The 27,831-nt window shown below is 36.5% G+C and overlaps 1 long non-coding RNA gene across 1 annotated transcript in view; it reads left to right on the forward strand.

Moving 5' to 3' along the window:
* The window catches only part of LOC147914543 (uncharacterized), a 487,630-nt gene that overhangs the window by 424,062 nt on the left and 35,737 nt on the right, over positions 1–27,831 (forward strand). The gene's annotated exons all lie outside the window — the stretch shown is intronic.

Consider the following 27,831-nt stretch of genomic DNA (forward strand, 5'->3'; position numbering starts at 1 on the left):
TAGGCAAAATAAAAAGGGTAGGGTTAGTGAATGGGTCATCTCAATGAGTTATATGAATAACCACTTCAGGGGGTAGAGGGAGGTGCTTGGCAAGAATGGGACATTGTGGTCAGAGTGGGGTATCAGAAATGGGTACTTTGGGAGTGGCTGAGTTTCTTGAGATGGCAGAATTCAAGTTGTGACTGACGGACCAGGTGGCTCAGGTGAAGTGGAGGAGATCACTAGGAAGTTCAGTGAACACAGAGTCAAGATTGTTGGATGGTTCATCCACGTGGCTATTGTATTCACCGGGATGATTACACCAGCTAAGGCGAAGACGGAGATTGCATCTTCAAAGGTGCTAACGTCTTCAAAGAGGACTTGGAGGTTGAATCCGGGGAGAGTGGTGCAGCTAGATGATATGAGCCTCAAACTTCCAGAAAAGAGGGATTTGGATGGAGCTATTGGAAATCAGGAGGATACTAATCCCACTTCTTAGTCCAATGCTTACGCACTAGAGGAGTGAGAGGGAAAACAAACAAAAAAATACCTTGCCTGAGTAGGATAAAGGAGAAATAATGTTTTCTGGGAACAGCTAGGTTTCAGTTAAGGTAATTTTTGAATAACGGATAATTTAGGGGAATATCAGTGGTCATTGTGGAAGGTTTGGGAGAGAAGGTTAGAGTGAGAAATTGGGTCAGGAGAAAATATGTTTAGAACATTGCAGGGATAAGAGTTGAAGAAATGATTGAATGATGTGAGAGGCTTAGACTCTGGGGAGTGACTAAGATAAACAGGGAAGAGAGATATCATATGCTTGGTCCTGATCCTGTCCTAGAGGCAGGTGGTCTTATGAACTGATGGAATTGGCTGTAGTCTGGAAGCCAGGCCTAGCAATTGCTGTGTAGGACCAGGGCTCTAGTGGCTGGCTGTTGGCAGCTGCCGTGGGGATGTCAATGTCAGTGGCAGGGGTCAATGATGCTGGAGTCCAGTGATTCTTCACTAGGGGAAGGCTTGGGGTCATATGTTGGCAGCAGGTCTAAGCGGGTCCAGTGAAATTTCTGCATTGTATGGACATCCCCAAGGACTGGTCAGAATTCTCCATGGCTTCCAAATGGCTGGGACCAAATACTCCTTGAGGCAACCTGTGGGGTCCCACCTCTGGCTGTGGTGATTATCTCCTAGCATCTCCAGCAGCATGTGAGGGATGTTTCAGCAAACACAGGCTTAGCACTATGACAAAATATCCTGTTAATTTTGTATAGTGCAAAACGTGATTTTCTGTTATATACTGAATATAAATTGGAGAGATATTTTTATTTAATCCCTAGAACATATATTTTGTTTGAGTTTAAAATCTAGCTGCAATACTGACTTAGAGAATGACATGGAGAAAGTTACTGTCTTTTTTCAGGTTCAGGCTCCCTACCTTAAAAGGACAAAAAAAAAATTAAGCTGCAGCAATGGTCTAAGAAGTATATCTATTTATGTGTGTGTATAGACATATAGATACACATAAATATACATATATAGCCTTGCATAGTTTCTAATAAATATGGGACAAATATAAGTCCTATTTTAATAGGATGTTACTTGGTGGTGATATTCAAATTATTTAACAATTAGTGAGGCAGAGGGAGAGAGGCTGCCTGACCAATGAGAATGTGTATTGGCCAGTTTGTGGTACTGAAGCACACCATCAGGAGCGTTGGTTCTGACGTGAGTACCTTGAAATACCAAGAGCGACAGGCAGCAGTCTACTCTATCATGGCCACGTGGTCTTGTGACTTCAGTCACAATGATCTGGCTTCTCATTTTCACCCACTAACTTAGAATGCCATAAAATGCAACAGGCAGTTTCCTCTATTGAAAATTAGGGTCATTATTTCAAATGTATGTCATAGTAGTATTTAAACAGATTTCTAAACTAGTCCTTAGAAGTGAAGAAATATTATAACTAACAAATTAGAATTGCCTTAAACAAGTAATAGCTAAAAGTAATTGCTCCCTGATATCTTCTTTGGAGAGGTCAATATTTGGAGGAGATGGTAACATGTACTTCCCTGAGGTCTCTCTTAAAAATATTCTTATTTCCATTTATAAAAATTTACCTTTATATGATGAGTGAGGCAGTAATTGAATATTGGGTCTATCAGACTACGGTGTTATTAGACTGAGAAAAGAAGAAAAGTAAGAGGATAGTCCATTTTCAAAATTCATATTTTATTGAGTTATGTTGTATTTGTTACATATTAAAATAAGGAATTTAGACATATTTTTTAAAAATCTAAGTCTTCTCTCTGCCGCAAACCCTATCACATCCAAGGAAAAATACCTAGAAAATTGAATCCAAAGTTAAGATTTAGACTTAGGTAAATAATTGTTTCTCCATAGCAGTCTGAGGTATGAAGTCAACATATGTCTTTATCATCCCTAGAGATATTGAAAGGCTTTGAAAGAGTTTCTCTCCAGAGTTTGATAAAAATTTGTTAAGATCTGTCCAGGGCATTATTTAATCATGGCACAATTTTCATTTATGTTGTTCAAAGAGATATTTGTCAGGAATGCCATAGAGGGACATGTTGATTTATCCTTTTCTATTTGAATCTTTAGAGTTCATGATCCTTGACCTTGAAACAGGAAATTTTTGTTTCCTCCTCCAAATCTAAGAAAGTATTAATTTTTTCTGGAGTCTAGGATGTCACTCTAAGGTTTGACTGAAAGCCATTTTGATTTTATATCATATTCTAAAAAAATTTTATATATGACATTGTAATAAAATTGATTCTTTGCTGATATCTATCAAGTGACTTAAAATAATTTATTGCCGTGATTGAAATGATTTGGTTCATGAGAAAATAAAGGGATCAAAACCAGTGCCACAGCTATTTTAAGACAGTATTCAATAAATATTTAATAAATGAAAAAATAGCTTTTAATAATAATTGCATTATTATTTTTAAGTTTTTTCTTTAATTGTAAGTACCCTTTTAACAAAAGTATTTTATCCACATTATGGGGAAATCACAATGCTAAATATGTACAACCAAATCAATCTAGATAACTTGCACGTCTACTCTTGCTCTTGCTTCTGTAAAACAACAAGATTGCTGTAGGGCTGAACTCCTTTGGCTTCCTTTATGATTCTTACAAATTGTTGCGTGATTGATTGCTCTGTAGATTATCTAAATAAATAAAACCAACGGGCATGCAGAACCCAACTCATTGTTTCCTCTGTGACAAGCTTTCATTTCAATTCAACTCAGCAAAAACATACTGGGCATCCAGTATTTGGTGAACCCCATCTAGTTGCTAGGATAGGAATATGAATAAGAAGCAGTTTTTATCCCCGAGGATATCCTCTTACAACCTACTAAGAGAGACAGACACACAGCACAAGAGAGTGTCGTGCAGCACGAAAAGTGGTAGAGTTATAAAGTAAAATGGGAGGGCTGATGAAGAAGTGATTTTTTCTGAATAAGATTAGAGAGCTGGGAGTAAAACAGAATTATAGAAAGCTGCAGGTCTGAGGTAATGTTTGTGCTAGTTCTTGAAACCTGAGGAAATTGTTTTCCAGGTAGACTGGTGGAAAAAGACATTCTAGGCCTAGGGAAAAGCGTGGTCAAAGTCATGAACAGAGGGCCTGTGTGTGATATATTTTAGCAATAGTGACCCCCCAGGAATGGCTATGGGGTGAGATCTTGTGGGGACAGTGTGGAGGCAAGACTGGAAAGGCAAACTGTGATCAGGTTTTGGGATAAGTGGAGCAGGTCATCGGTCAGGGTGAGGAGGTGGGGAGTAGTGGTGTTGCCCTTCATGGTATGGAAGGTGGAAAGCAAGCAGAGACTTTTAAACCAGGAGCCAATAGGATCTGAGTTCAGATGCAGATAAACCATCTCAATCCGTTTATTCTGCCTTTCATTAAATTCTTTTGCTTTTTCCAATTAGAGAAAACCTGCTTTTCATAAGGGTCTTTTTTAATCAGAAGAGCATATTTATCTGGCAGTACTTTCAAAGTAGAAAACTAAACATGGGGGAATGGAAAATCAGGAGAGTAATTTATATAACCAGGAATTAAAGTAAACATTGAAAGGTCATTGTTCTGTCTTTTGCCTCTTGGGGCTGGCAAATCTAGGCACAAACAGTCAGAGTTGGTCCTTTTTTTAACTTAATTATAATAATATCAAGATTCTTTCACAGCACACAATGCTTCTCATAATTTGGGTCCTGCTTGTCAGACAAGTCTCTTCCTTTGGCACTCCCATATGTGGACCCTTCACTTCAGAACTTCATAATGAATTGCAGGACCTGGAATTCACTATACTTTCTTCCTTCTATGCCTCTTCATATTCTGATTGCTACTTGAAGTCATCTTTCCTCTGATGCTTTTTTTAACTGGATAATTCCTATTTATTCCTCAAGAATCAGCTTGTTACTGCACAAAGGGCACGATCTGCTCGCTGCAAGACAAAAGCCAATCATCAAGAGGCAAGATGGTGGCAGAGAAAGGGCATTTTATTACAGCTTGCTAGCAAGGGGGAAGATGGATGACTAACGTCTGAAAGAACCGTCTGAAGGGGGGCACAGAATCTTGAAGAACTTATATTAAGCTAGTGGGTTACAGGGGAGGGGCTTAGGAATGTTGACCCTCTGGTGTTACAGACTGGGAGTTCCCACACCAGATGGACTCTTTGTCTGAAGGTCACCACATTCCTAAGGAAGTCAAAGGAACAGAGTTATCATCTTATCACAGCTGGGGGGTACATGCACAAGCAGGGGTCGTAGATCTCCTGGAAGGTGCATATCCAGCTGGGTTAGCTAGTCAGAGGTCATTCAAAGCTACAATTAGGTTTCTTTTCTACAATATGGCTTCCCTTATGTCAGCCTTGTGTTGAGCCTGTATCAAGCTCAGACATAATCTGCTTCAGGAAGCCTTCCCTGTATATTTTGAGTCTGGGTTAGGCCTCTCCTTTTATGTCCCAATGCAATCCCAAGTATATCTTGATATTACCACTTCTTCCACTATATTGCAGTTGCCTAACTTTCCCACATGAAACAGCAAGCTTTCGGTAGGTAGGCACTGTGTCCTACCTCTATTCTTGATGTCATATGCTTAGAAGATCTCCAAATGTTTGTTAAATCTAATGAAACAGGATGGAATGGAAGAAATGAATAGACTAATTGAACTTGATTCTTAGGCAAAGAAAAGTAAGATCAAGGACTGCTCCGTAGCCAAGGCTAGATGGTTCTAAGCCAGTACATATGGGTGGAGTGTAAAGAAAACAGATTTCCTAGGCAGTTTCCGATTCAAACATACTGAAGTGCACATACATAAAATGCAAGTATAGGTATACACATCCCAATAATTCCAAAATTAATATATCCCTTTTAGAATAGAATCTATTTTTCTCCTCCAAATTTAGAAACAAGAAGGATAGATAGCTTCCCCTGAGATAGTAAGTCATATGAATCAACTAATATTAGTCCAGCTATGATGAACTAATCAGAGCCTGGAACCTTTGGGCCATAAATCCACCACACTGTGAGCTCGAGACCATGCTTTATTTATTCTTCCCATTACCTAGTGCCGTGTCCAGGATATAGCATATACCAAATAACTGGTTGGAAAGGGAAAAGAAAAGGAGAGTGTAAGGAGAGTTCAAATACTGCTTCCTGGTTCTCAGTTATATGAGAATTCAGATCAATATATATCTTTCTTTCTAATACATTACTTTGAGTTTATCTAGATAATGTGTGTTAAAAAGTTGAATTTCTTTCTCTTCTATTAAGCAGTTTGGGGGTATTGAGAACTTGAATTTCAATTCAAAAGCAATTAGCAACATTTTACGAAATAAATATAAGCTTAGTCATTTTGGGGACTGTATAACTTAATAATGTCCCTTCAGGAAAAATAAACATTTGAATATATATTTACTAAGCTTCATCAGATGTTCTCATATGAAAAATTTTATTACTCTTTATCCCAGATTATAGGGTAAATACTAATTCATTCATTGTGAACTAATTTATAAGTAAATATAATATACTAATTTTAAGTTTTGTTGTCTTTGACGTACAGTAAGATGTAGTTTTCTTGAAACTCGAAGAGATAGTAACTTCTTCAGGGAATTATTTGAATTGCTTTTCCTTATTAATTCATATTGACTTTTAACATTGTTATGATGGTCTATGAAGTTTGAGGTAGCTGTTATTATTTGATTAAATAATCCAGGGGACTAAGTAACATCTCATCATAATCCATAAGCACCAAAGCTCCTCAAAGTGTTTCTCAGGATACATGTGTCAAATCACTTGAAGCTTTGATCAATGATATTTTGAGGCCAGGCTCTGTCTGTGCCATTCAACAAAGAATTATGTGGGGCTATGCAATGTATTAGGTTCAGGGAATAAAGACAAAGTTCCTGCTCTCAAGAAGCTTCCATTTTTAATGTGAGAAGGCTGTCTATAATCATGTAAACAAGTCAGTGGGATAACTTCAGAGAGGGATAAGTTCTGTGGAGGAAATAAAACAGGGAGACAATGGCAAAGAAAGTGACTTGGTGGTAGGAAGAGCCACTTCAATCAGGATGGTTAGGGAAAGGCTATCTGAGGAGGTGACAACTGAGCTAAATATAGAAGGGGAACCATGTGAAAATCTGGGGAACAAGACCAGTGTGTGGGGGAGTGGTATTCTAGGCATATGGAATAGCAGGTGCCAAGGCCTTGATGCAGGACAAGATTCTGGCCTGTTTAGAGATCAGAAAGAAGTCCAGTATTTCTGCACAGGAATTAGTGGGAGGGGTAGAGAATAGTAGATGATAAAATCAGGGAATGTCAGGATTTAGATTTCAGGCTGGTTGAAACTGGATACCATTGAAGGATTTTAAGATTATGTTAATAATATAAGGAGATTGGACTGTAGGGCATTAGAATAGAATTAAAGAGACCTCTTAGAGGCTGCTAAAGAGGTCTAGGTGAGAGATACTCATAGATAACACAGCAAGTAGCTGTAGAGATGGTGAGAAATACCACTGAGCAGGTGGTAGTGCCATCAATCAAGATGGGAAAGAGTGGAAGAAAATCACTTTGGAAGTGATGTGGAATCAGTAGTTCTCTTTTGACATGTTGGTTTTATAATGGCTGTTAGACATCTAAGCAGAAATAGGCTGATAGATAGAAGTGAGCTCACAGGAGAAACCAGGGCATGAAAATAAAAATTTGGCGATGGTGGGATATAGATTTTTTAAAGTTATTGATCTTAGATGAAATCTCCTAGAGAGGGAATGTAGGTGAAAAAGAGGAGGGGAAAGGATCATATCGCTCTCTCCAGTTAAGACAGGAGCTGCTGTGTAAGAATACTTCTATTTGGGGCTGAGGTAAAAGAGTAGGTTTACACCTTGGTGTCTTAGCTGAAGAGGAACAAACCGAAGAGGAGAGGATATGGGAGGGGTGTGTCAGGGCCTAAGTTCTTGACAAATTTTCGTGTGTTTAGTTGTTGTTCCAAGCATTTGGGGAAGGCTCAATTTGTCTTCTCTCTGATTGGTTCCTTCACACTGGCAGTCTTATTTACCCACTTCACATGGCTCTTTGAAGGCAACAAACTTTAGGTAGCTTACCTGCCAAATTTGGGTACATGGAAGTTTCTGAGGTACCAAGCACTCAGATAATGTTGTGTAACACCAGCTTTTCCACCTAAGGTTCTGCCCATGCCATGCCCACGATCCCCAGGGCTTGTACTTTCACTCCCTGGAATTTCAATTTATTTTTTCCTGTTACACATATATCCTGTTGTATGATGTCTCCTTAAAATTATTGTTGAGTTCATCCTTTGATAATTTTGAATGTTTGATTCCAACTTCCAATCAAATCTCAATGCAGACCATCTCATTGCTTCATCATGCTCTAATGAACCAGCAGCACTAACTTCTGAGATGCAGGAAAAGATTATTTCTCCACAGACACCACCCGATTCTGGGTTACTCTCTTATCTTTTGTTACTGTGGTAATGACAGTTTCCTTTCTTCATCATGGCATAGAAGTTAAATAGTTAAAGAGTGGGGCCGGTATACAATGGAGTAAATGACAATAAGTCAGCAACACATGACAAAGTTTATATGTGCTTGGAAAAGGGAGTCAGTTGTAGGGAAAGGTCATTAGCATATCAATGACCCACTTTTTTGTTTTCAAGAAGGGAGAAACTTTAAAGGTTAGGTATAGATAATGACTGTAGGACCTAAGATAAATGCCTCTTACTCTATATCCTTGTTTGTCCCCAAAAAACTTGACTTAAGCAATGGTTATTCCATATAGAAAATGGTGAAATTTTAACTGTGAACAGGATTTTTAAGTGACTCAATTTAGGAAAAGGATAAGTTTGTAGTTATTCTGCCAGAAACAGAAACCAATAGACTTGGTTTTAAGTTAGAGACAGAAGTATCTGGATTTAGCTCTTACACCTCCCTCTATATCAACCTTGCACCCAGTCACCAAGTCATATTGATTCTGCCTCCTAAATGGCTCTCAAATCCATTCACATTTCTGTATCCTCTTCCTTGATCCTAGCTATATGGACTATTTCAATAACATTTTAATTGATTTCCTGTATTTAACCCATTCTTTTAAAGTGCAAACTAAATGTTCCAATCCCCAAATTAAAACCTTTCCAAGGAAGTCTTCTTAAAGTTTTGGAATCAGACATAAAATGTGGGCCATATGCTCCCACATGTTCTAGCCCCCAGCAGCTCCTGTCCACCCTCCCCTGCATGTACACACACCTTTACCACTGCCCTCTGCATCTCTACCATAGTGCCTTTGCATAAACTGCTTCTTTTCATCCTTAATGTTCTCTTCACCTGTGTGCTTAAAATATATCTATGGGTTTTCTATTGTTGTGTAACATATTACTACAAATTTAGCAGCTTAACACAACACACAGTTTCCAAGAATCAGGAGTCTGGGCATGGTTTAGCTGAGTACTCTGCTTAGGATCTCACAAGGTTGCAATGAAGGTGTAAGCCCGGGATATGATTTCGTCATAGCCTCGGGGTGTACTTCCAAGCTCACTGGTTATTAGCAGAATTCACTTCCCTGTGTCCATAGGACTGGGACCCTCAGTTCCTAGAAGTCACCCACCATTCCCTGCCACATGGCTCTCTCCACAGCGTGGCAGTTTGCTTCTTCAAGGCCCACAGGAGAGTCTCTCTACTGCTGTGAGTCTCTGAACTCTGGATCCTCTCTGAAAGTGCTGACCTGATTGGTACAGGCCCACCCAGGAAAAACTCCCTTTTGACTAATCTAGAGTCAACTGATTGGAGACTTATATAATAATTATATCTGCAAAATCCTTTTACTTTTGCCATATAGCCTAACTTAATCAAGGGAGTAACATCCTATCCTATTCACAAGCTCCACTCCCACTCAAGAGAGGGGGTTTACAAGGGTGTGATTCTTTGGAGATCATCTTACAATTTTGCCTACCTCACTTGGATACGTAATTTCATTTGGGGTGAACTTTTCTAACCCAAACACTTAACCCAAACTGTAAACAAATCAAGAATCACAAGCTCAAATGCCTACAGTGCCTGGCAGGTTTGTTAATGAATAAAATGATAGTAGGGAGTGGTAGAGAATGTGGTAAATTAGAAAGCCTCTGACTATCTGAAAAACCCATCTCTCTTCCACTCTAGCCAACCATTGCCTTGTAGGAATTCTGGCCCAATGAGTCATATGTGATATTTTCAGATCAGCCAGGAATCTATATTTGAACATGTATGTGTGTGTGTGTGTGTATGTCTGAGTATGAAATCTTCTGATTTATATATATTACTAATTGGTTCAAATAATAAAGGCACTCTGCAGGTCAATACTATGCAGAACAAATATATTTGCAGACAGAATTTTTCCTTGTGCTATTACTTTCCAAATTTTGCTTTAAGTGATTATCTGTGCTATTATTTTTAAAAAAATATTTTGTCCCCTCTAAACCATAAGTGCCTGAGGACTTGGATCATGTCTATCTCATTCATTTATAGGCTTCAGCACCTAGCACAGTACATGACACATCATATATAATCAGTATGTATTTGTTGACTGGATTAGTAAGTGAAAACATTGTGAGCTCTCTCACCAAGGAAGACCTGGGTTAAAATTTTGTCTCACCAACTGGGCAACTTGATCTTTGACACATTGCTTAACATTTCTGAGCTTTAATTTCATCGTTTATAAACTGGGGTTACTAATAACTACAGTTGTGAGGACTAACTGGAATAACAAGTAAAATTTCTTAGCACAGAGGCTGCTCATTGTAAGTGGGTTTCTTTTCCTTAGGGATGGCTCACGGATGCGAGTACCACCTACTTTTGTATATTTTCTATGTTTATAGTAGTAGATAAACTTGATCAAATTCAAATGTCATATAGAAAGCTTACATATTTTAGTATACATACATAGAAGACATATATGTAAATAATGTAAATAATATATGTATGTATATGTATGTGTGTGTAAATTTATATTTGTATGTGTGTATATACATTTTCATATATCAAAGGCTGATGTGTTTTGGCTAAGGGAAGAGAAATGGAAAAGTATATTTCATGGATCCTTGGCAGGGAGAGCAGGGGTCAGGGAAAGGTATTTTGCCACAAGGAGAATGAGAGCAGAATGATGTTGTATACAGGGCCCCTTCTCTGCCTCCCAGACAAAAAGTATGGAAAAGGAACTACTCCCTATCGCCAATAAATATTTTAAAAGGAAATGAAACCCAATTTGTTTCTAAGTGCCTTATTACACAAATCCTAACAGGAAGGGAAATTCTTATTGCACGTGGTGGATAAATTAAATTCTAGATTTTAGTATTATGCTTTTTCCAGGAATAGTTACAAGCATTATTATTAAGCAGACAATTATAGATAGCTTATAATTCATTACAAAATTGAGGTATAAAATAGAAAACCTATGTCCTCCTTTAAAATAATGAATGCATTATTTAAAATGATCAGATAAACCCACATTAGCAAAGAAAAAAAAGCCACAAGAAGCAGCCCTGCAGAAGGATCATTCCAGCATTTTATAAATATCCAATGTGACGGTCCTTCTTTCATTTTTAAGCTTTGATTGTGTCTACAATGAAAGCTATTTTATTTTTTTGTACATCAGGAGATGAGAAAGTGCTTAAGGGAATTTGATCCAATTAGTATTACATTGCCATCTTTTAATAAAGAATACACCAAATGAATTTAAGAGCAGGATTGAAAAAGGTTATATATTGCATATATTCTAAAGGTTCAAAAGTGTAAAAAATTTTACTTTATGATTATAAGCAAGTGCATTTTAGGATTTTATAATCTGAATTATTCATAGCCTTAGGGCATCATTTCAATAAACTATTCTTAGGAGAGAAATACAGTCAAATGCAGCTGAACCATGTAACAAAATTAACAATATGCATTTGGTAAACTACTTCCTTCTAAATGTATTAATATCACCAAGGCTGATCTCTCCTACCTGCAGAAGCAGTTAAAACCTAGAAGACTAAATTACTTCCACAGTTGTCCAATTTGTGTTATTACAAAACTTGTGAAATTATTTTATAAATTACCTTATAAGACATTATCTTCATAGTCATTAAAATTGTTACATTGCTATCTGGTGTATTTTTTAAAAATGAAATTTTAAGTGTAGATGTAAGCAAAAAAAAAATCTGGCTACAAAACAGAGCCAAGTAAATTTATGCTTTTTCTTTTTTTCAGGGTCATGACAATTCAATTTTTCCCCCTTGGGAGTACTGCACTAGAACTAGGACATGAAGAATAATTTTGAGTTCATAAAATAGGGCAGATTTGGAATTAGATGCAGCGTTCAACACAGGTGGACCTTACTTTACATAGTGATTATGTTTCAAAAATTATGTATGCATGTGAACCACGTAAGGAATGATTTATGCATATAAGTAGTGGCTGAATTTTTAGTAAGCGAATGATATTGCCCAGGGAATATTCATATCCATTCTGGCTTCAACTAAGGTGTCCAAATTTATCCCTTAGTCAATGTAAGACGTATCTACAGTGGCCCTTGCTTTGCTCACAATGGGGCTTAGAAAATATCTTTGGCTGCTTTAAAACAGGCACTGTTTTGGAATCAAACTCAGGTGGTAAGTCTCTGAAGTTATTTCTGTGGAGTGGCCTATCTGACCCTCACTTCTGCTCCAGTGGCTTGGTAGTCTGGTACCTACTCATTCCCCAGTGTCTTTGGATCGAACCATCCTTGCTCTTAGCATCTTTCCATGTGCTCTGCAGATCCTGGCATCTATTGCCCTACTCAAGGACTTCACTCCAGCAGTTCGCCCTTCTCCTTCTTGCATCATCGTCTTTTCTGGACCATTCACGTCAGCAAACATATATGTTATAGTTTTCCCCATTTTTAAAACCAAACAGGCATAAAAGCTCCGTTGGCCTCACATTCCCTTCCAGCTACTGCCCAATTCTTTGCTCTCCTCTATAGCAAATCTCTACAGATCTCTTTTAAAGTATTTGTTTTTGCAGGCTGAACTTCTTTACTTTGATTACCTCTTGGACTCATTCCAGCATTTTTTTTTTTTCTGAGGAAGATTGGCCCTAAGCTAACATCTGTTGCCAATCTTCCTCCTTTTTTGCTTTTTTTCCTCCCCAAAGCCCCAGTAGATAGTTGTATGTCATGGTTGTACATCCTTCTAGTTGCCCTATGTGGGATGCTGCCTCAGCATGGCTTGATGAGCCACGTAGGTCTGCACCCAGGACCTGAACCAGTGAACCCTGGGCCAACGAAGCAGAGCGCATGAACTTAACCAATACACCGCTGGGCCAGCCCTCATTCCAGTTTTTTATCTCCACCTCTCTACAAAAATTATCCTCGTCAAGGTCACGGATAACCCCCATAGTAATAAATCCAGATTCCAGTCTTCATCTTTCTAGACTTCTCAGCAACATTTGAAGTAGTCTGTCTGTCTATTTTTAAGCATTGTCTTGTCTTGTCTTTTGGAGTATCGTTATTGTTTATTTGCAATTGCTTTACCTGGATCTGATTCATCTTCTCCACAGCTAAACGTGGCATGCTCCAGGGTCAGTTCTCAGTTATCTTCTTTCCTTTATTTACTGCATTTACTCTCCACCATTCTCAGGATCTTTTTTTTTTTTTTTTGTGAGGAAGATCAGCCCTGAGCTAACATCCATGCTAATCCTCCTCTTTTTGCTGAGGAAGACCGGCTCTGAGCTAACATCTATTGCCAATCCTCCTCCTTTTTTTTCCCCAAAGTTCCAGTAGATAGTTGTATGTCATATTTGCACATCCTTCTAGTTGCTGTATGTGCGCCCCGGCCTCAGCATGGCTGGAGAAGCGGTGCTTAGGTGCGTACCCGGGATCCAAACCTGGGCCACCAGTAGCGGAGCACGCACACTTAACTGCTAAGCCACGGGGCCGGCCCCATTCTCAGGATCTTAATATCATTTATATGCTGGTGACTCTCACATTTATATCGTCAGCCCTGACTTCTTTCTTTCTTTTTTTTTTTTTTTGTGAGGAAGATCAGCCCTGAGCTAACATCCATGCCAATCCTCCTCTTTTTGCTGAGGAAGACCGGCCCTGAGATAACATCTATTGCCAATCTTCCTCCATTTTCTCCCTTTTTCTCCCCAAAGCCCCAGTAGATAGTTGTATGTCACAGCTGCACATCCTTCTAGTTGCTGTATGTGGGACGCGGCTTCAGCATGGCCAGACAAGCAGTGCATCGGTGCGAGTCTGGGATCTGAACCTGGGCCGCCAGTAGCAGAGCGCGCGCACTCAACCGCTAAGCCACAGGGCAGGCCCAAATCCTGACTTCTTTCCTAAACTATATGTTTGCAAGTATCCAACTTCCAAATTCCAATTTGATATCTCCTTTAGGTTATGCAATAATTATCCCAAATTAGCGTATCTTAAATTCTTGATAATTCCCTTTCAAAACTATTTATTACTTATTCTAAAACAGTAGTTATCAACTGGGGATAATTTTGTCCCCAAAGGGGCCATTTGGCAATGTCTGGAGAATTTTGGGGTGTAACAGCTAGAAGGTGTATGCTATTGGCATCTACAATGCTCAGGATTGTCTCCCACAATAGAGTTATCTGGCTTAAAGTGTCTACCTTCATTCTTCTCTTCCTCTCATCCTAATATCCAACTTGTCAGTATACCTTGTCAACCCTACTTTCAAAATATATCTAGAATTTCTCATCAGTTCCAGTGCTATTTCTACAATCTGTGCCACCACCCCCTCTCCCAGAATAACTTACCTCCTCTCGCAGCTCATCTCTCCTTTTGTACTAGTACAAATGAAAATTCTACACATTAGTCATAGTGATCCTTTTAAAACAAAGTTAGAGGCCTCCAAAGGCTTCTTATCTACCTCGGAATAAAATCCAAAGCTTTTATTTTTATTTATAGCCAATTTTATATTTGTTTCTTGTTTCTGTCTCACTTGGCTAAAATATAAACTCTAAAAGAGCAGTGACTCTTTTGTTTATTGCAGTATTCCAGAGCTTAGAAAAGTACAATGTGCATAGTAGGTACACAATACATATTTATGGATTGAATGAATGACTACAAGGTTAACCTTGCCTGATGACCCAACCAGCCAGTAAGGATATTTCAAGTACCATGTATGGACAATATTAACTGCAGAGCAGTTCATGAGGTTATATCAGAACATACTTTTTAAATGTTCTTTCTTAGCCAAATAGAATGTTAGTAGTCTACGTTAGTTCTCCATTTAAAAAAAAATTTTGAGTGGCCTATGAAACCTAATTCTGGAGATACTAGTTTGGTCTTATCATTCTTGTTTCCCTTTCCACACTCTAAATTAGGACCACATTATTTCTTGTCTAAACTAGTACAAGATCCTCCTGACCAGATATGAGTTTTTCTCTCTTTTTACTCAATTTCACCCTACCCTGCATAAAAATTATATGAAGGTTAACTCATTGTTTTACTAAATTAAGGAATTTTTTCTCTTTTTGATATTGATATTATTGAAAATATGGGTTCAAATGATTTTTCTGGTTTTAGTTTTAACTATTCCTTCATATAGATTCTAAATTTTAGCCGCTCAGTAATTCTATGTTAACTTTTAAGTCCATGTTTCTCTAACTCCGTGCCTTCACTTTCCCTGTTCTCTCTAGGAGGAATGATGAAATTCCTCTCTCACTCACTACAACATCTCACCCTTTGATATTCTACTCAATCCTTGAGGTTCATCTCAACTGACATTGTCTATTATAAAACCCTACCTAGCTGCCCTGAGAAATAATTTCTCGTTCCCTTGAATGCATAAAGCTCTATTAGTACCTTCTTCATGCTCTTATTTTCCTCTACCAGGTGTCAAATTATTTATATATTTGTCTATTCTCTCCTCTTAGATTTGTCTTTTCTCTTCTGCTTTAGGAAGGTTATTGATTTCTTTTTCATTTTATAATCTTTGTAAAATTTGCCGACATATATTCAGACTTAATAGAATCATATATAATGTATGTTTCCAATAGCATTGTAAGCTCTTTACAGTCTACAGCTGTGTCAGATCTTTTTGCATTATATAAGATATATTTTGAATACCATCTTTCCTGGGTCCATAATAAAAGCTCAGTAAGTAACTATTGAACAAAATTCCATCTAAAAGTTTTTAAATTTATTATTAAAATAATTATTACAAATATATGTTTATATTTATGCTGAAGTAAATTTTGAACTTTATTTTTGAAGAAAGATATACAAAATACATGAGCTTGCTGTCTTTATTTCTGAAAACAATTTAAATTTGCATTGTTATTTTGATGGCACTAGTTTTCCTTTTAACACAGCTAAACAAACTCCTTCCTGGACTCAAAAGTTATCATTATTCTGATGAACTGGATATATTTCATCTTTCCCATATCTCCCATTCCCTCTCCCTGTTGGGATAACTTGTATGTATCTTTAAGAATAATTTAAAACGTTTCCTGTAGGAAGCCTTCCCTGATCTTCCCAATGTACTTCTGAAAGAAGACTCTCCCCGCCTGCATTAAAATGATTATAAAATGCCATGTTTTCTTATTCTTTGTATCAGATCATCATTGAATTTCATAAATAGCTAACAAAATTAAAGTATTGCAAAACCAACACAAGACACTACTTAAATATATTGTGTTTATGTTTAAACAATTAAAACTATATATCTGAGCTATGAAAAAGTGTTCTGATTTTCTGTTCAAAAATGGACTAATTTTCATGCCAGTCTCAGGGTCTCATTCCTGCCTGAGGGGTCTGGCCCCAGTACACATACCTTCACTCCTACGTCATCAATCTTTCTCTTTACTGAATATTCTCCGCAGAATATAAATATGCCAAGTCCCTCCTGTTCTAAAGAGCACACCACTCCTATACACAATTGTCTTCTAATCATCTAGTTTCTGACTGTTCTCCCTTCCTTTCCCAGCCAAACTTTCTGAAAGAATAGTTAAATCGTCCTGCTCCACTTCCCTGATATTCCTCAAACCAAAGCATTCTGACTTTGGTCACTGTGATAATTAATTTTATTTGTCAGTTTGGCTAGGCCACAGTACCCAGATATTTGATCAAACATTATTCTAGATGTTTCTGTGAGGGTATTTCTTTTAAAAATAAGACTGACATTTAAATCAGTAGATTTGGAATAAAGATTACTTTCCACAATGTGGGTGTACCTCACCCAATTAACTCAAGACCTTAATATAAAAAAGACTGACCTCCCAGGGTAAAAAGGGATCGTGACTTCAATAGCCACATGCATATGGATAGTTCTAAGATCCATCTCAGATCTCTTTCCTCAAACATACATATCTATTCAGATGCTTTGGTGTTAAAAATTGAGATCTTCATCTTTCCTCTGTTCTTGTCCTTTCTACTTCAAGAAATGCTCTCACCATCCACTCCAAAATTAAAGTGGGAAGCCTGTTAGAAACCCAAAACTCTTCGTCAACTTCCACCTCCAATCACATATCAAATTCACTTAATTTTATTAGTGTCTGTGTGTATTAGCAGAATTCTAGATTTGTAGCTATTTTCTCTCCTCACTCTAAAAATATCACTCCATTATTTTCGGGCTTCCATTATTTCTGTTGAGAGGGCACCTGCCATTCTTAGTGTTTCTCTTTAAAATATTCAATAATTCTCAGGCTACTTTGAAGATACATATTTTTTTGCCTTTGGTTTTAGGCAGTTTTACTCTGATTTTTGTAAGTATAGGTTATTTTTTAAAAAACTGTCAGTTTTGAAGTAAATTAAGTCATTACTTCTTCAAATGATTCATCTGCCCCATTCTCTCTCTCTTCCTGCAATTCATTAATATGTATCTTTGACATTTTCATGAAATCCCATATGTCTCTTAGGCTTTTTTCTATGTATTTTCATTGTTTCCTCTTCATGCTTTGGTCTGAATATTTTCTGTTGACCTATTTTCTAATTTAGTATTGCATGACTAATAAGCTATTAAAACTCCTTAATTTCTGTTATTGTGGGGTTTTTTTGTTTTAGAATTTTATTGCACCTTCTTTATAGATTCCAGGTTTATGATAAAATTTTCCATTTTTTCCTCTAGTTACTTGAATATATTAATCACATTTATTTAAAATTTTGTGTCTGATAAGTCTAAATATTTATCACTTTGGTCCATTCTCTGTTGTCTAGTCTTTTCCTCTTGTTTTTCCTAACTTGGTTTTCCTAATAAATTTTATTGATTGCTAGTGATTGTATGTGAAAAATTAGAGTCACTGGATGATTTACAAATGATTTTCTTTTAATTCTGCTAGAAATCTAGGGTAGATCACATTAATCCAACCTTAGATTGAAATGATTAACTTCTAGGATTTTTGTTTTTGTGTAGATTGCTCTATTTCCAGTTTTCACTTGCTTCTATAGTGTATCCTTTTAGGTGACCCTACTGATAGTTCAAGTTTTATATTTTTCCCCTCCGGAAACTCTTGTATTAAAAAAAATTTAGGGGCCAGCCCAGTGACCTAGCAGTTAAGTTCGCATACTTCACTTCAACAGCCTAGGGTTCACAGGTTTGGATCGCAGGCAGGGACCTATACACCACTCACCAAACCATGCTGTGGTGGCATCCCATATATAAAGTAGAGGAAGATGGGCATGGATGTTAGCTCAGGGACAATCTTCCTCACCAAAAAAAAAAAAATATTTCAAACAACTCAGAAGAGCAGTGGTAGAAGATGGTTTTCAGAATGATAAATTGAGATCGGCTGTAATAACTCTGAATGCCTTCTTTGAAGAAGACAACAATGAATGCAAAGAGTAATGTTACCTAAAGAATCAAGTAGGGGTACTAAATCACAAGGTTTTTGTTTATTTTCTCCTGAGGATAAGTAAGATTACATGGTGTCATGAGCAGAAGGAAAAAGACTTAGAGGAGAAGCTATGACAGAAAATTTAAGTGAAGGTTAGAGATGAAGATGATAACCTTTATATCCAAAATTGGACTATCACTGTATCTCCCCAAGCAAGAGATATCTCTGGGCCTTGTAGAGAAAGTGGCCACTTGGTTAGAGGGTATCTCTCCTCTGGACAAGGGACTGTTACTCTGTTTTCATAGAAACATATGCATGCGTGTGTGTGTGTGTGTGTGTGTGTGTTACCTGCTTAGGGTAGAAAGTAAGCTAAATATGTGAAAAATGATAGTATAAAAGTCTTGGCTTTATCACTATGTAGTATCTATGTTATAGGATTTCAGTAATACTAAGAACGTTTCTCTGCCCAAAAATATATGCATAAGCACTCATGATAATGCTAACTTGCACTCCTAGAAATGAAATGTTTTTCTTTGGTGACTGAAGATTTTTTTGGTCAGCAGGAATCTTTATAATACTCCTGGGAGATGTTACTATTGAACAGTTGACAATTTAAGGGGAATTATCTTGCTTTCTCAATTAGTGACAGTTAAGAGAGCCTGCTCTGCTGGGACTAGAAAGAAATATGTCTCAGGTAGAGAGTAGAATTATTAGGAAAGAGGGGAAAAGTGGCAACAATAACTTGATCTATTTCACAATTTTGCTTAGGGCAGGCTCTGAAAAATTGTCTGTTACGGACACATTGTAATTCTTCAACTTTAAACTACACTTTTAGAGAGAAGACCATCATACATCTGAGAAGGTGCCCCTCCTGTGTTTACATAGCAGAAATATAGGGCAGGGCCTGTTCTTTCTTCTGTAATGGATTACAGCCCATTCTCCAACATTTTGACTCATATTTCTCACACTTCTCACAAAAGGGATGATTCCCTGGTAAAGGACTACCCTGCTAACAACCTTGCCATCATTTCTCTACATTTTGTGTAAGAAAAAGGATACACATTAAAGTGCCTGAGATAGTCAACATTTTCTCTGATTTAATCTTAAATTGACTCAGTTTCTTTACATAGCCTCACCCTAACAATTAAGGAGTAAGTGATTTCGATAAAATTATTAATGTGATAAGCCATATATAATAATACATAACTAGAGATAATTAAATACATGAAATATGTAAACTAAGAAATGTTCTATAAAATCATAGATTATGTCATACTGCCCTTCAGCAAACATTGCACTACAACATAATACATTTAAAATATTTAGAAGATTTTCATACTTTAAACTTTTAAAAGATTAACATTTTATTTAAAATATGTATTACCTTTAACTGCTATTTATGGGTTATTTAGCTAAAAATCAATTAGTAGTTGAAGCTGGGTATCCAAGCAGAGTTTCTAGATGTAACCACAGCCAATCTCTACCACCATTTCTTCCATCTTTTTATTTAGCACAACGAACTAGACAGTGTGCCAAACACTTTAAATACTTTACTGACATATTATTTAATCTGTGCAATAATCCTATGATATAGGTCATATATCACCTATTTTAAAGATGAGAAAGATGAGGCCCAGATAATTGAAGTAAATTGCCTAAGGTCACACAGATAATCAAAAGCAGAGCTAAATTTCTAATCTAGATTTGTCTAATCTAGACTGTCTAACTCTGGCTCATGCTCTTTATACTAACTTTTACATTGCATTACTTAAATGAGTATCAAATAATTACTTTGTTTTTTGTACTTGCAAGGGATCTGTTTTTCATCACACAGAGAATAATTTTAAAATAGTATGAAAAGTCTTCTCTCACAACCATAAAGAGATAAAAAGAAATATTAAAATTTATTTTCTTAACCAGAATTTTTTTGTTTGGCTGAATGAGCTAACAGTCACATTTCTCCACTTAGGAAAATAAAACTGGCTGAAGTAGAGAATAATTTTGTGAAGTAATATTTTCACAAGGAGAATGGTCTCTTTTTCTTCTCTTCAGTATACTTAATCATTTCTACTTAATTTTACTGAGGAAAGTAATTTCATGAATTTAGTATTCTATAACTAATGGCTAACATTTTTCTCAAGGTGCTAATTATCCATTAATTAGCAAGTGCTCTGCTTGATTTGCTTTATAAACTGAAGTCTATACTTTTGAATTAGTTAAAGTAGCTGATTGCAATCCTAGCAGAAGGTAACATTAGACAGCTATCAAAATGATCCATATTAAACACAATTAAATTGCTTGATAATATGTACTAGTCGTCAAGAGTCATAATATACATATTTTCTAGTCACCAAACAAAATCTTACGGCTCAAAGGTGGCTTTTTGTTGCTAAGCACTCTCTTTGCAAATCAGTAGATTTTTCAATGTGGAGTTTAATGTAATGAGGCTGATTCTCACATGTTCATACATACTAAAAACTATTTTAGACAATTTTTTGAAAATATTTCTACATTACATTCAAGCTTTGGAAAGCATAAACCACAACCAAGAGCATATCTGCTGTATTAGAACACAAAGCAAAGGTTAATGTCCTGATTTAATGTTTCCTCCCAGATGGAGTGGCTACACTGCCTTTCATCAACATTTTCATTTAGTATGGCTGAAATTAATAGTGACCAAATCAGAATCCTAGAGGTTCTAGGAATCTCAGGGTTGTCCTCTAGCCTCTAAGCTGAAATATGGGTAATTCTCTCCTGGCCCGGTCTCTCTCAACGTGGTGGTGTTCAATTTTCAAAAGTTTCTTCTTTCCATATAGAAATATGACTGCAGACTGCTATGATACATTATAGGAGCATTCCCTGATGTGCAATGTTGGAATGAAGTAGAGATTGGCACCCAACGTCCTTTCGGGTTGTGTGTCAGGGGAAATTTCTCTATTCTGAGTTTCTCTACTTGTAGAGGATCTTTGGTGCTTTGCCTTCCCAGCTTTACTAACTCCTCTTCTGTTAATATTGTATCAATTCATCTGACATTTCTTGGGTGAGGTGGAGTTGTTCCCATTCCCACCTTTTCCACTTGAGAAGTGAGCACAGACCAAGGCCTAGAAAACAGCTGCTTGACAGATAAACCCACATTTGGACGATTCCATGTTTGGAGGATGCCAGAGGTGACATCTGTGACTACTGCCCATCCCAGGGTCCTAGATTTTAGTTAGTCACATGCCACCTTCAGGATATTCCCCACAGCTAACTACCACCTATTCTGCAATTTATGTTAACTAAACTTTTTTATCTTGAAATCATTTAAATTGACATGCATTTGTAAGAAATAATATAGAGATCTTATGTATCCTTTACCTAGTCTCTCCCAATGGTAACGTATTGCAAAACTATAGCGTTATATCACAACTAGGATATTGACATTAATACAATCCATCAATCTTATTCAGATTTCCTCAGTCTTACTTGTATTCATGTGTGTGTGTATGTGTATTTAGTTCTATACAATTTAATCACACATCTAAGTTTGTAAATCCATCACCACAATCAAGAGACAGAACATTTCTGTCACCAAGAGGATCCTTTGTGTTACCCTTTTATAACCATCTCTACCTTCATCCTGTCTCTAAACTCTGGCAACCAATAATCTGTTCTCTATCCCTGTAATTTTGTTATTTTAAAAATGATATAGAAATAGAATCATACAGCAGCCACCTTAGCAACTGGCTTTTCCTCACTCAGTCTAATTCTCTGGAGATTCATCCAGGTTGATGCGTTCATCAATAGTTCATTCCTTTTTATTGCTGAGTAGCATTCCATGGTTTGAACATATTACAGGTCATTAAACCATTCACTTATTAAAGGACATCTGCCCTCCTTTGGAATATTTGAGCATTTTTCAGGATTTAATTATGATTTATTTATGGTGTTTTTTATTGTATCATTTTGTATAGTTTTCTTAGTGGTTGCTCTAGATATTATAATACACGTATGATTTATCAAAGTTTACTGGTATCAGTGTTTTACGACTTTGAGTGAAGTATGGAAACCTTACTTCCATTTTTCTCCCATTACTTTAATCACTTTTAATATTAGTGTCTTTAATATTAGAAAATATTATAATTTTTCAATTGTTAAATGTGATTTAGAAATTTCAAGAGGGTAGTTTATTGTATGTATTCATATTTATGCCCTTTTCATTTTTCTTTCTTCCTCCCTGATGTTCCAAGATTTCTTCTTTTATCATTTCCTTTTTGTTTTAAGAACCTCTTCTAGCCATGCTTTAACGTTAGGTCTGCTAGCGACAAATTCTTTTCGGTTTCCTTTATCTGAGAACACCTAAATTTCACCTTCTCTGAAGGTTAGTATCATTGGATATAGAATTATTGGTAGCCAATACTTATCTTTCAGCACTTGAAAAATGTTGTGACACTTCCTTCTTGCCTCCATGCCTTTAGACAAGGAATTTGCTATCATTCAAATCGGAGTTCCCTGTATGTAATGTGTCAGTCTTCTCTCTGCTTTCATCATTTTTTCTTTGTCTTCAGTTTTCGAAGTTTAATTATGCTATGTCTTAGTGTAGTTTTGTTTAGGTTAATCCTGTTTGGATTCACTTAGCTCCTTGACCTTATATGTTATGTCTTCTGACAAATTTTTTTCTGGAAAATTTGGCAACTTTTCAGCCTTTATTTCTTCAAATATTCTTTCAGCTCCCCTCCCCTCTTTCTCTCATTTTGGGACTCCAATGAAACCAATACTGGATTTTTGTTACTGTGCCACAGATTCCTGAAGCTCTGTTCATTTTTTATTTAATCTATTTTTCTCTTTGCTGTCCAGATTGAGTAAATTCTATTCACCTCTCCCCCAGTTCACTGATTCTATCCTCTATCATCTCCACCCTACTAATGAACCCTTTAGAGAGTTTCTTACTTATTGTATTTTTCAGTTCTATAGTTTCCACTTATTTCTATAGCTTCTATTTCTTCGCTGAGATTTTCTATTTTTTTATTTATTTCAAGAGAATGCTTGTTGAGGCATTTTTATGATGACTGTTTTGTCAGACAATTCCCACATCTGATTTGGCTCAGTGTTAGCATCAGCTGATTGTCATTTAAGTTGTGATTATCCTGGTTCTTGGTATGATTGGTGATTTTTAGCTAGGGAGGTTAGAGGAGTCTCAGAATGGGTAGAGAAGGAGAGCACTTCCCCTGACTGCTTATTGTCAGTGGGGATCCCAATTCCCCCTTACTGGTGCAACTTGGTGGTGGTGGAATTCCCATTTGATCTGGGGGAAAAATGTACATACCTGGAACGCCTTCTGTTGCTAGATTGGGAGTCAGGAGATACTCTGCCATGTTTTTCCTCTGGTCCTGGAGTCCCTAATTAATTCATCTTTCTCTTTCTACCTTTCAGATTTCTGAATTGTTTAAATAAAAATCAATTAGTAATTGAAATTGCAAAAAAGCAATCAGGGGTTCTGGGTGAAGACACATATTACTTGGCCGCAGGAAACCATTCTCTCAGATGTTTTTGGAAGTGGATTTGTGTGTGTGTGTGTGTGTGTGTGTGTGTGTGTGTGTGTGTGTGTGTGTGTGAGGAAGATCAGCCCTGAGCTAACATCCATGCCAAGCCTCCTCTTTTTGCCGAGGAAGACCGGCTCTGGGTTAACATCTGTGCCTATCTTCCTCTACTTTATATGGGACGCCGCCACAGCATGGTTTGACAAGTAGTGCGCCGGCACGCCCAGGATCCAAACCTGTGAACCCTCGGGCCTGCAAAGCGGAGCGCGCGCACTCAACGGCTGTACCATCAGGTCGGCCCTATAGAAGTGGATTTTGAAATATCTCAAAATGAATCTTTTTGAGTTTAGAGACAGAAGGTTCTGTTTAAGTACCTTTTCTTTTCAGAAAGCAAGCAAGTCAGAGAATTTTAGAATTAGAATTGTCCTTGTAGATCATATAATTATGCAATCTCCTTTTGTAGATGAGGAAATTGAGATTAAGTTAGATAAAGTTACTAGCCCAAAATAACTCTTAACAAGTGAGTTCAAATGTTATTTTACTAATGGTACAGTTTGACACAGGCCTTAGATCCCAGATACGTAAATTGACATGTTCCCATTGTTCCAATTAGGATTGGTTTATTTGGCGCAAACCTAGGAGTCTTTGCTCATTGGTGTGAATTTTTTTTCTAAGTCAGCTCAGTGTATTGTGCATTTTTAATTCTCAGTTTTGGATTTCCAAGTTCTAGTCTGATTCTTGCTATCTGATGACTATTGATCAGCCCATAAATGGTGCCTTTGCAAAAAATAAAAAAGACGTCTCTCCTCTAGTCAAGAATAGTGACAAGGCCTGGCTAGCAGAATGTGACTAAATTTCAGCCCCCACTTGCCTCCTCAGCCTGTTAACCTTGTACTGGGCACAGCTTTCACAACTGTATGTGACAATACTGGAGTCAACTCTAAATTCTATATTTGTTCTACTTTATTTGATTGACTTTGTCTTAATTATTTCCCACAAGTCTTCTGTGTTATTTTTTACAAAATTTAATTATAAATATTTTAATTTTCATTATGATCTTTGATCCATTAGTTACCAAAAAGTATATTTTTAACTTTCCAACTGTACAAAGTTTATTTCTTCTTTATTAACTAAGATTTCTAACTTAACTATGCTGTGATCAGAGAACCTGCTCTGTGTAATCCAATTTTTCAAAAGTAGTTGATCTTGAAATATTACAGTGCATTCTACTCTCTTGTGTTGTGGTCTAGCACACATTCAAATTTTTAAAATGTTTCAAGTGTGCCTAATGCTGTTTTCAGGGTTATTTATATGTCCATTAAATCAAGTTTGTTAATTATGTTGTCCAAATTTTCTAAGTCTTTATTAAATATTGCTTTTCTGCCCCAGCAATAGACAGAAGAGTACTGAAATTTTCCATTATGATGCAGGTTTCTCAATTTCTCCTTAGAGTTCTATTAATCTTTCCATCATGTATTTTTGAGGCAATTTTATTGGTGCATAGAAGTTAAGCATTGTTATATATGGAGTCCTTTAGCATTATGGAGGTACTCTCTGTATCCTTGACAATGCTTTTTTAAAAATTAAACTAAATTTTATCTCATATTAACATACCTTCTCCAGGTTTCTTTTGCTAGTATTTGCTTCATACATATTTTCCATCCTTCTATTTTCAAATTCCAAGTATTTTATGTTTTAGGTGTATCTCTTATTCACAACTTGTGACTAACTTTTAAAAATCTAGAGTGCAATTGCTATTTTTAAACTGGTATACTTAGTATATTTATATCCATTGTGATAATAAATATGTTTGGACCTATATTACCATTTAATTTGTGTTTTTTATTTGTCCTACAGTTTCTCTGCCTTCCCCTCCCCTGCCTTTTCCTGCCTTCTCTTGCATTGAATTTTTTCCCTTTTGCCATTTTTCCCTTCCCTACCTTAAAAGTTATAACTCTATTGCTAGTATCCTTAGAATTTTACAATGCATACTATTCTCAGTATAATTATAATTCCTTTGTAAGTGATTTGTCTTTTGTTTGACTGCTTTTAAGATTTATGAAAATATATTTCAGAGATTCACTGTCATGTGTCTAGGTCTATTTTTTTTTACTTTTAATTATGAAAAATTCCAACTATATATGAAATTAAGAAAAGTAACATAATAAACAGTCTATACTTATCACCCTACTTCATCAATTATCAACTAATGGCCAATCTAGTTCCCCCTCATACTCTCCCTTTCTTTAGGTTATTTTGAAATGAATGCAAGACATCATATAATTTAATGTGCAAGTATCAATACAACTTAAGAGCTTTTAAAAAAACTATGGTATTATTAACACACTTAAAAATTATAAAAATACCTTAATGTCATCAAATACCTAGTTAGTTTAAGTCATCCCTGGTTCTCCATTTCCCTCTCTCTCTCTCACATACATACACAACGACCAAATCACAATCCAAATAGGGTCCATATTATCACATATTATATATAGATAATACTATTGTCTTAAATCTCTCACTCTTTTTAATTAAATTCTTAATTTTGAGATAAATATAAATTTACAGGCAGCATTAAAAATTAATACAGAGAGGGCCCGTGTATCCTTGACCCACCCAGCTTCCATCAACGTTGTTGACACTGACACTGTCAGGATACAAAACAATCCCATTGCCACAAGATCCCCTGTTGCCCTTTTATAGCCAAACCCACCTGCCTCCTATCCCTACTTCCTTTTGAATTTCTGGTAACCAGTAATCTCTTCTCCATTTTTATAATTTTGTCTTTGAAGAATGTTATATAATGGAATTATAAAGTATATCACCTTTGAAAACTGGCTTTTTTTCACTCAATGTCATTCTGTAAAGATTCATCTAGGTTGTTGCATGTATTAATAGTTCATTCGTATTTATTGCTGAGTAGTATTCTATGTTATGGATGTACCACAGTTTGCTTTACCATTCACTGATTGAAGGACATCTGGATTCTTTCCAGTTTTTAAATATTATGAATGAAACTATAAACATTCAGGCACTTGTTTTTGTGTGAATATAAGTTTTCATTTCTCTGGGATTACAGGAGTACAATTGCTGGGTCATGTGGTGGCATGTTTGATTTCTAGGAAAATGTGCTATTCAGGGCTAGATGTATTATCAAGAAGGTCACATCTATGCAGCACTGTGTAAGTTTGCTAAATTGAATAAGACCAAAACACTTCCTCCTAACATGATGAGCTGAAAATTAATTAAGTCCTTCCTGCATTCAGCCAACTTCCCAATATCAATTTTCCTTGAGATACTGTAGTCTTTTTTCCACAGAGAGAGGAAGTTTATATCTAATTTACTTAGATATATTTTAGATTTTTACTCAGATTTACAGGCCAATGCTAACACTAAGGATTTGGCTATGCTGTGGGATTCACGATAATTTGGCTTTAGAGCCACTGGAAGTGGCTAATTACTACCAATATCCAGGTATATTTTCAGAAAATACTGTATCAAATGCCATATGTAAGAGTGCTGAATTGGACCTAGGGCAGGTTGTATTATTGATGGTGTAAGGATGGATAGGCTCAGATTCAGAGAAATACCCATATTTATATGTGACTTTAGAAGTAAGTACTTGCTCTCAAGGTTATTGTTGGAACTAAAGGCAGAAATGTAGACATCACTGCGTGCTTTAGAATGAATATATGCAGGGTAGTCAGTGATTGCGACGTGGGTGTTGAATCCCTAACCATAGACAGTGTCTAGGGAGCCATACTGTGTTTCAATAGCCCATCTGCTGAGGAACAGAAAGGAGAGACTTGGAGATTCATAAGCAGTTAAGTCAAAGTTGTGTCAGGACACTTTTCAGACAGCAGATAATAAGCACTGACTGCATCAGTAGCACTAGGAGGTCCTTAAACTCTTTTTGTTAATTAAGGTTATCAAGTCTTAGGAATAAGAGGAGGTGATATTATCAGCCATTGGATAATAGAATACCCTCATATAGTTTAGACCTCTTA

The sequence above is a fragment of the Ceratotherium simum genome, chromosome 19, assembly GCF_057802395.1.
Source record: "Ceratotherium simum simum isolate JZ-2026a chromosome 19, ASM5780239v1, whole genome shotgun sequence".
Lineage (NCBI taxonomy): Eukaryota > Metazoa > Chordata > Mammalia > Perissodactyla > Rhinocerotidae > Ceratotherium > Ceratotherium simum.